This window comes from Onychostoma macrolepis, chromosome 22, assembly GCF_012432095.1.
Source record: "Onychostoma macrolepis isolate SWU-2019 chromosome 22, ASM1243209v1, whole genome shotgun sequence".
In the NCBI taxonomy this organism is placed as follows: Eukaryota; Metazoa; Chordata; class Actinopteri; order Cypriniformes; family Cyprinidae; genus Onychostoma; species Onychostoma macrolepis.
Genome location: NC_081176.1, coordinates 32363337 through 32373653, shown reverse-complemented (window position 1 = coordinate 32373653; position 10317 = coordinate 32363337). Strand labels below are relative to the sequence as shown.

General features: G+C 35.8%; 1 long non-coding RNA gene across 2 annotated transcripts in view; it reads right to left on the bottom strand.

Moving 5' to 3' along the window:
- Positions 1 to 510: 510 nt before the first annotated feature.
- Positions 511 to 10317, bottom strand: part of LOC131529995 (uncharacterized) — a 12230-nt gene continuing 2423 nt past the window's right edge. The window contains exons 1-3 of one of the 2 annotated variants that reach the window (XR_009268267.1): positions 6297 to 6436; positions 2032 to 2205; positions 511 to 1947 (exon numbers count right to left, since the gene is read on the bottom strand). This is a non-coding gene — a long non-coding RNA (uncharacterized LOC131529995). Of the gene's footprint in view, positions 1948 to 2031; positions 2206 to 6296; positions 6437 to 10317 lie in introns of those variants that run through there. The other variant, XR_009268266.1, reaches the window with a different exon arrangement.

Genomic DNA, 10317 nt, shown 5'->3' with positions numbered 1-10317 from the left:
AATTTTTTGCATATAGGCCTATTTTAAGTGTTTGTGTTTACTAAAACAGCTGTTATTAAATCTAACCTACAGCAAATATTATTATTAATGTGCTTTAGTGCGTATTTAAGCAATAAATGTTCATATTTTATCTGCAACATTTTTATTTATACTTTTATACATGGTCTATATGCACAAATTAAATCACTGGTTTTGTGGCTCAATCCTTTAAAAAGAGCCAGGAATCACTGTACTATATTAGGCCTACTGATTTGAGATTTTTAGTAGTTATTATAAAATTAAAAGATTTGTGAAATCCCTGGGGGGACATAGTTAGATCTATTTTAAAATAGAGATCTATTTTTATATCATTCATATTTTACATAATTCATTTATTTATTACAGTATGTTTAATGTCAAACCCTCTCCTTGAGACTCGAGCGCTCTGCTGGTAAACTGTGATCTTATCTCATGACTCCCTCTTGAGGCTGCATCAGGACTGAAACTATACCATGACACTGTCATATACTGTTTCTAGAATTAAATTTAATGAATTTTCTTATCATCTTCAGGCTTATATTATAATGTACTGTATTTAGAAAAATACGTTAAACCCACTTAAGTAAAAAAGTCTAAGTTATGTCACGATTTCCATGCTTACTACGTATTAACAATATAAACAATTTTCATGAAGATACAAAAAACAAACAATCAACAAAACAAAAAATAAATAAATGATTAATTGGAAATTTTAAGTGGGGGACCTCAATATGGCCATGAATTTCATTACAACTACATAATCACAATATACAAAATCCTAACATATACAAAGTCTATCTATCTATCTTCACTGTAAAAAATTGCCGGGAATTTACAGGATTAGAGTATTATTTTACAATATATTACTGTTTTCAGAAATGTGAAATCAATGCATGCTGGGTAATTTTCTTACAAATGACTGAATGAACAGCAGAATGATGCTAACATCACAGTAAGTTACTGCTCTTGTTTTACTGTGAATTCACATTATAAAGCTGTCTTTCACTGTGCAACTGTGAGAAATTTAGTTGTTTACTACTGTAATTGCTTTGAAGTCACCATAATGGTGATTATTGATTAGTATTTGTTAGGGTTATTTGACCTCGCATATTCATATTCAAATTTCTGATCTAGTCATGTCAGAAGTGCGACAAATGAAAACATTTGTTAAAATGATGAAAAACTAGAATATGAATATTCTTCGGATAAACAAATATTTTATTTTAGCATTACTTAAAAGGATTAACCAATAACTTGTTTCATATTCATAAATATTTGTGGATGGATTTTTCACAATAATGAACCACCTGCTGAGAAACGTCTTTGAAAGATGTGACAAAAATACTCGACATACAAAACACAACAACAGTAACACTCAACAAATAAAAACAACACTTACATCATAAACCAACATTACAAAATAAACCAACAACACAAACTGCTCAAAGTGAACCAAAAAAACAAAACAAAAAAACAAGTTCAACAGCATAAATAAAACCAACAAGAATTAAAAACTCTACAGCATGATCTGTTCGTGCTGCATTGCATGCTGGGAACCTTCATCGTACATATGAACTGTAGAAACACAGTATGATGCTGTTTGTTTACAATAAATTTCTGAGAGTGCAGTTAGATACAAGAGAAGTCCCGCTGTGAAATTACTGTGAAAGTCATGCAGTTATTAACCTGGAATATACTGTAATTTCACACTAAACATTTACAGTGCAGTTAGTATGTCCAATCTACTTATTTTAAAAAATGTTCCCATGAGACTGAAAAAAATGTAGGCTGAATGAAAATTAATAACAAATCCCTTCACATATGAAACTGCTGGATCAGTATCAGCATTAATGTCCAGGAGACAGTCTTGTTCAGGACGTGTTGTTTTGATTCACTTGTTTGGAGCTTGTGGAGTTTCCCTGTCAAATACTGTACAATACAGAGAAAGATAAAACACACTGAGATCTGCTTTAATACAAGATAATGAATTAAAGCATTGAATCAATAACTCACTGTAGTTTCTTCAGTTTACAGTGTGGATCCTCCAGTAGAGCAGAGCGCAGCTTCTCTCCTGAGTCTCCTGGATTATTATATCTCAGATCCAGTTCTGTCAGGTGTGAGGGGTTTGATCTCAGAGCTGAAATCAGAGCAGCACAGCCTTCCTCTCCAATACTGCAGTTATACAGCCTGCAGAGAGTGAAGAACATGAATGATCTCTGAGATTGTGTTTAAGCTTTAGGCTGAGAGTGTGTTTGTATGAGCTCTACTTTTTCTACACACCAGGATCGGTGCTATAGAGATTTTATCTTGCCAGCAGCTGAGACATTAATTTAACTGCACTCTAAATACTCCCGTATCGTGATTTCAACCGTGCCACTCAGATTGTGAGGCAAGTGGATTTTGAATGCAGCTTCCAAAAGACAAACATAGCCAAATAATATATATTTTTAAATATTTGATAAACGATCACACCGGTGTGATTAGTTCGTTCAGTGCGGCACATCATCAGCTGCTAAATTCAGATCAGATTTACCTCTTATGGTGACACGGGCAAAACTATATTTTGGGCCCCCCTTCCTTATTAATAGGCCTATATAATAGTACCACCCCAGCAAACAAAAATATTTCGTAATCAGTGGAAACCGTGACAGTGTTTTCTTTCGCAATAAGTGCTTCCGTTCAGTCAATAAAAATCGAACGTCTTAATTTGTTTGAGAATGAAGACCGTTCCATTAATAAACTCCAGCGTCGTGGCCATATTACCACTTCGGGAGTGCATTATTTCTCTAATAATTTGAACGGCCTGGAGTCACAACCACACATCAAGACATTATGATGATTTATTTCAAGACATCTGTCATGTTTCCATCCTGAAATCTTGTGTGTTTAACTAATTTCTTGCGCACCTCATAAACCTTCCATTGCAATGTTAATATATATATATATATATATATATATATATATATATATATATATATATATATATATATATCAGAGGTCGCGTTAACGAAAATTCTCCGTCATTGACGGAATTTTTTTAGCAGTGACGGAAAAATCTGAAGGCCGTCCGTCACTTTGGCAGATGACACACACTGAGGGTGATCTATTGTAGTTTATAACTGTAATTCCCAGCCCTGTCCAGTTGGTGGCGACTGCGCTCCAGTGAGGCAGCAGAGCGCGCGATCGTCTCCAGAACAAAAATAAAGGTCTTTTGCTGTGTCTTTGATTACTCACAGGTGAGTATAGTAAAGCGAATCGCTTGATCTGAGGTGTCTACAGCGATCTATCACGCCACATTAAAGCCAAAATGGTATTTATTGTTTGAATTTCCTAATAAAATGGACAGAATTTGAAACCTGAGACTGCATTTCATATCAAAAGTAACAACGCACAAAGTTTAGCCGATTGTCTAGCGTTACTGTGCATTCATCAAATGAAAACAGCATCGATTGGGAGTTAAGAAACGATATTGGTTCATAAAAATAAGAATCTATTAAAACAGAGAAATCGGTTTTATTTTATTTTTTATTTCTTTATCCAGCACTAGCATATTTTGTTGTTTTAAGTGTCCTCCGCTGTCACTGACGCAGTCTCTGTTCTCTTCATAAAGAAATAAATGCATAAGCCAATATGCTCGTCCTTTAGGTTCATTATTAAAAATGAAAACGTGAACAAAAATAAAAGCAATTAAATGGGTTATTATAATTAAAAAACGAAAATTAAAATGACGGGTAATAATAGATTATGACGGAATTTTTTACGACCCTGTCCGTCAAAATGACGGATAATATTAAAGTCTAACGCAACCTCTGATATTGTTAGCAGAGCACACCAATAACACACGAAATACGTAGTGCTTTTCTCATCTCTCAGTCGCTCTGACTGGCACACCTTTTTATTAAACAAAAACAGGCATTTATCTGAAATAAAAAGCTTTTGTAACATTATACACTACACCATTCAAAAGCTTAGAGTCAGTATTATTATTTATTTTATTTTTTTTGGGAAAATAAATTATAGAAATGAATACTTTTATTTAGCAAGGATGGTTTAAATTGATCAGAAGTGATAATAAAGACATTTATAATGTTACAAAAGATTTCTATTTCAGATAAATGCTGTTTTTCTGACCTTTCTATTCATCAAAGAAACCTGAAAAAATTTCTGCTCTGCTGTTTTCAACATCATAATACCGTATTGACCCGAATATAAGACGACCCTGATTATAAGACGACCCCCTTTTTCCAGATGTACCTTTTGGAAAGTGGCTTTTTGAAAACCAAATCTTGTTTTTTCTCTCTCTCTGTTTTCTTAAATTATTTTCATATTGCATATTTTTCCTATTTTAATGTTTTTTTTTTTGTTTTTTTTTTGAAGTATGGTAAATACTGGTAAAATGTACCAACAATGACACTGAAAAATATACACTTTTTGATATACCATAAAAATAACAGGTAGCCCATCTGAATTATATAACAATTAGGCTATCCATCTCATATTAGCCTACCAAAATTTTATTAAGAGTAGAAGTGAAATCGTATTGTAGTCTTCAAATCTGGGTACTGTCTTATGTTTGAAAATCACTTACAGAGGAAGTTTGGTCCCATCAGGCTAACATGACAGTCACGACTCTGCCGCTGTAAGCTTTTCTTTTTCTTTTGTTTTCACTCAAGATCTTTAAAACACACATTAACATTACATATTTCATGGCACACTCGTTTTATGTGTTTTTGTCGCCACCTATTGTTGTGGGTGTATTATTGACATGTCAAAGTCTAGACCCTGAATATAAGACGGCCGCGTTTTTTCAGATGCATTTCCATGAAAAAAACATCGTCTTATATTCGGGTCAATACGGTAATAATAAATGTTTTTTTGAGCAGCAAATCAGAATATTAGAATGATTTCTGAAGGATTGTGTGACTGGAGTAATGAGGCTAAAAATTTAGCTTTGAAATCACAATAAATTACATTTTAAAATATATTCAAATAGAAAACAGTTATTTTAAATAGTAAAAATATTTCAAAATTGTACTGTTTTGCTGTACTTTGGATCAAATATGGATTTCAAAAACGTTTGACTGGTAGTGTACAGGCAACTTAAATTATTCTCTTATTTCTAGCTTCTATATCTTATTTCGCATCCGGCTTCGAGTATGAACGAAACATACACTGCACGGAGTGTTTAGCGCTCCTTGATGTTCATCTCACCTCATTCTGGGTTTCGAATAAAACATCAGGTCATGCACAGACTATCCTGTCTCTCTGAATTTAAATCTATATTTATTCACACCGGCTCTTGAAAACCTCTATGCGAACACACTTGCCCGAAAAAGTGCGGGGGACGAATTTATGTGATATTAATAGTGATCTACGCCCCTGGGTGATAATTTTTTTTTTCTTGTTTTATTAATATACATACAAAGAGAACACAAAATAAAGATACAGACTATAAAAACACACAACATACAACAAGCTGTGTACAAAAACAACAAAAACAAAAAAAAAGTATATATAAAAAAAAGAAAAGAAAAGAAAATTCACATTTATGTATAGGTTGGAGTGTTGAGTATTATGGGTGTTGAGGGTATTCATTTCTTGAAGTATTTTCTCCTCCCCCCCCCCTCCCTCCCTCTCCCTCTTCTTAAGAGTAACATTATAGTATAACTATGACATATAAGTCTTGAGAGGGTCATTAATTGGCTCAATGATGGAATCCAGCGGCGTGGATGAAGGTGTAATGTGTGAAGGTCTACTACTCGTGCTTTAATCTGACTCCAATTTTCAAGTGATCATTAAATTTAGAATGTGTTTCTAATTAGTAACTAATCACAAATATTGGTTCATTTAAATTGAGATATTTGATTATATTTGATTAAAAATGAATCTAAGAGTGAGAGGTGCATTCAGCACGTTCAGTATAATCATTGTATTTGATCATTTACATTTTGATTCTTACAGGAATCGTTCACCCAAAAATAAAAACGGTCATAATTTACTTCCCTGCATGTCGCTCCTAACCTGTGTGACCTTCTTTCTTCTGTGAAACACAGTAGTTTGGGTCTCATTGCTTTCCATTGTGTGGACAAAAAACATTTCTCAAAATATCTTCTCTTATGTTCCACAGAAGAAAGTCACACTGTTTTGAAATGACTTGAAGATAAGTGAAGTGACGACAGAGTTTTCTTTTTTGGGTGAACTATCCCTTTAACATGAAATGTTTTTGTTTGGCAGTATTTTCACACAGTTCTTGTGTTCAGTAATATAATAACACTCACCGTAGTTTCTTCAGTTTACAGTGTGGATCCTCCAGTAGAGCAGAAAGCAGCTTCGCTCCTGAGTCTCCTGGTTTATTACAGCTCAGATCCAGTTCTGTCAGGTGTGAGGGGTTTGATCTCAGAGCTGAACTCAGAGCAGCAAAGCCTTTCTCTGTAATATAACATCTGGAAAGACTGCAGAGAAAACACAGAAAAAATAAAGATGAGTTAAGTTCATTCACCGTTTATCACAGACCCATGAATGAGGTGTCAAATCGACCGGCTCATTGAGGAGAAGAGTGCTGTATCTTTTCTAAGCGATCGGACCTACGATATTTGCACAACAGACGAAAAAGCAGGCAAAGAAAATCCCATTGACTTAAAATGGCGGAATGTTCATGAATTTGATTCTCAACTGTCACTTTCTCTCTCTCTCACACACACACACACACACACACACTCTCTCTCTCACACACACACTCTCTCTCTCTCACACACACACACACACACACACACTCTCTCTCTCTCACTCACTCACTCACTCACACACACACACTCTCTCTCTCTCACACACACACACACACACTCTCTCTCTCACTCACTCACTCACTCACACACACACACACACACACACACACACACACACACACACACACACACACACACACACACGTCTGGTTTGCTATCCTTGTGGGGACTCTCCATAGGCGTAATGGTTTATATACTGTACTTACTGTATGTGCTATTGTCCTACACCAACCTACACCTAAACCTACCCCTTACAGGACACTTTGTGCTATTTCAGATTTTCAATACACTCCATTCTGTGTGATTTATAAGTGTTTTGAAAAGTGGGGACATGGGGTAATGTCCTGAAAAGTCACCTTCTCCTTGTAATATCTGTCATACCCTTGTCATTATACACATTCATGACCTCATTTGTCACAAAAACGTGCACAGACACACACACACACACTTTCACTCTCTCTCTCTCTCTCTCTCACACACACACTCACACATATGGGGTGTGATAACTGAACTTACTTTGCTAACTAAGCACATTCGTGTCGGTCGTCGCTTATCTTTCTGTGAGCAGAAGTCGTGACTGATGGCGTGAGATAAGAAGCACAACACTTTCGTTGCCCTCTTCTCGTGTGAAGCTGTGTGAGAAGATACGTGACGTCTGCAGTAACTTTTGCTGTGATTTTGTGAAATGTCTTAAATGCTATAAATTACTGGGGTTTTTTTTGTTTTGTTTTGTTTTGTTTTGAGCAAAAAGAAAGAAAAAAACTGTATATTATAACATTTCACCACCTCCAAATCCATGAATATTTCATAATCTTATTTAAATAGTTATTGTAGGAGCCATGCTTACTATCTTATTCCATTTTACTATATGTTCATTTAAATATTAGTTTGCTGCTTTGTTGTTAATGTTGTTTATTTCTCTGAGTGTGTGCCCTCTGTGGGTGTGAAGGGAGAATGTACCCCTGACAGGAGAGGGGTGCTGGTCACAGTTGCCAAGTCCGCGTATTATATGTGACTTTGGGCTTCTTTTTTTGTAAAGTCGCGGTTTTTTGGGCTTATTTAAAAAAATATGGTTGCTTGTTAGGGAAATCGGACAAGCAACTTTGTTTCTTTATTTATGTTCGCTGTATTCTCCAGTGCATTGATTGACACTCAGTCTGCTCGCAGTTAATATTAATATTAATATTGTTTCATGAATTCTGTGTTAGTATTCGAGAAAAACTGTAAGACAGCTTATTAGAAAACAAAACATTTTGAAAATCTTTGGGGACAAGATTCACAGATTTCAGTGTACACTGATTATATAAAACTATACGGTCAGTAGTGCTGGGCGGTATGACCAAAAATTTATATCACGGTATTTTTCAAAATTATATATGACGGTATTTATTTTTTTTCATGCATGACCGGGTGTTAACCACATTTTCTACTGATGGAGAGAGGAAAAACTGCAGTAGATTGACTTGGAATGCCCTATTTTACTGTCATGATGAGCGAATATTGTAGAAAAATTCCACACTAAATAGTGACTAAACACGACTAGTTAATACATGTTAACCAGGAGTCACTCATTTATAATCGCGACATCGTCTGATAAAATCAACATGCATCTAACGTTACAGTAAAGAGCGGCTATGCGGTGGTTTTGACTATATTACTTTTTTGTCTCATGCAGCGCACTGCCTGCGTCTGAGTAACAAACTGAACACATAATATTAACTGACGAACTATGCTCATATTTATAATCCCAAACAGTAAGTTAGCGGCATGTGCTTGGAAACGCTGTTTTGTATTAATTTACTGAGGAGTCTGCTGCGGTACGGCCAGCTGAATGCGGTGCTTCTCTGCCGCTCGCTGCACAGAACAGATGCCGAGAGAGGCGACACTGCGCCGGGAGTCAGATCTCGCGCTCGCGGGGCAGCACTGGCGACATCTTCCAACTGAACCATAGCTAAGGTTTATCCAAAAATGTCGCTAGGTTTGTCAGTTTGTATATTCTATGGAAAAAAGCCGCTAAAAGGGTTTGAAAGTTGCTAAATATAGTGCTAAAGTCGCGCTCGTGTGTGAGACGCGGGAGCAGCGCGCGGTGGATATTGTGGATGACTTCTTCTGTGTCATCACGTTATACAGCATCAGAACACGCTTAGTAACACATACAGCTGTGTCCTCGCCACAATGCAATAGTGAAAGAAACCCCTCTCAAACAGTGTCGCGTTCCGAACGTTATTTAAATAACACCGGTATTGCGGTATTTTAAAAATTCATATCATAAGAAAAATAAACACCGGTATTCGGTATGAACTCTCTCTCTCTCTCTCTCACACACACACACACACACACACACATATGGGGTGTGATAACTGAACTTACTTTGCTAACTAAGCACATTCGTGTCGGTCGTCGCTTATCTTTCTGTGAGCAGAAGCCGTGACTGATGGCGTGAGATAAGAAGCACAACACTTTCGTTGCCCTCTTCTCGTGTGTGAAGCTGTGTGAGAAGATACGTGACGTCTGCAGTAACTTTTGCTGTGATTTTCTGAAATGACTTAAATGCTATAAATTACTGGGGGTTTTTTTGTTTTGTTTTGTTTTGAGCAAAAAGAAAGAAAAAAACCTGTATGTTATAACATTTCAGCACCTCCAAATCCATGAATATTTCATAATCTTATTTAAATAGTTATTGTAGGAGCCATGCTTACTATCTTATTCCATTTTACTATATGTTCATTTAAATATTAGTTTGCTGCTTTGTTGTTAATGTTGTTTATTTCTCTGAGTGTGTGCCCTCTGTGGGTGTGAAGGGAGAATGTACCCCTGACAGGAGAGGGGTGCTGGTCACAGTTGTCAAGTCCGCGTATTATACGTGACTTTGGGCTTCTTTTTTTGTAAAGTCGCGGTTTTTTGGGCTTATTTAAAAAAATATGGTTGCTTGTTAGGGAAATCGGACAAGCAACTTTGTTTCTTTATTTATGTTCGCTGTATTCTCCAGTGCATTGATTGACACTCAGTCTGCTCGCAGTTAATATTAATATTAATATTGTTTCATGAATTCTGTGTTAGTATTCGAGAAAAACTGTAAGACAGCTTATTAGAAAACAAAACATTTTGAAAATCTTTGGGGACAAGATTCACAGATTTCAATGTACACTGATTATATAAAACTATATGGTCAGTAGTGCTGGGCGGTATGACCAAAAATTTATATCACGGTATTTTTACAAAATTATACCGGTTTCACGGTATATGACGGTATTTATTTTTTTTCATGCATGATCGGGTGTTAACCACATTTTCTACTGATGGAGAGAGGAAAAACTGCAGTAGATTGACTTGGAATGCCCTATTTTACTGTCATGATGAGCGAATATTGTAGAAAAATTCCACACTAAATAGTGACTAAACACGACTAGTTAATACATGTTAACCAGGAGTCACTCATTTATAATCGCGACATCGTCTGATAAAATCAACATGCATCTAACGTTACAGTAAAGAGCGCTGCTATGCGGTGGTT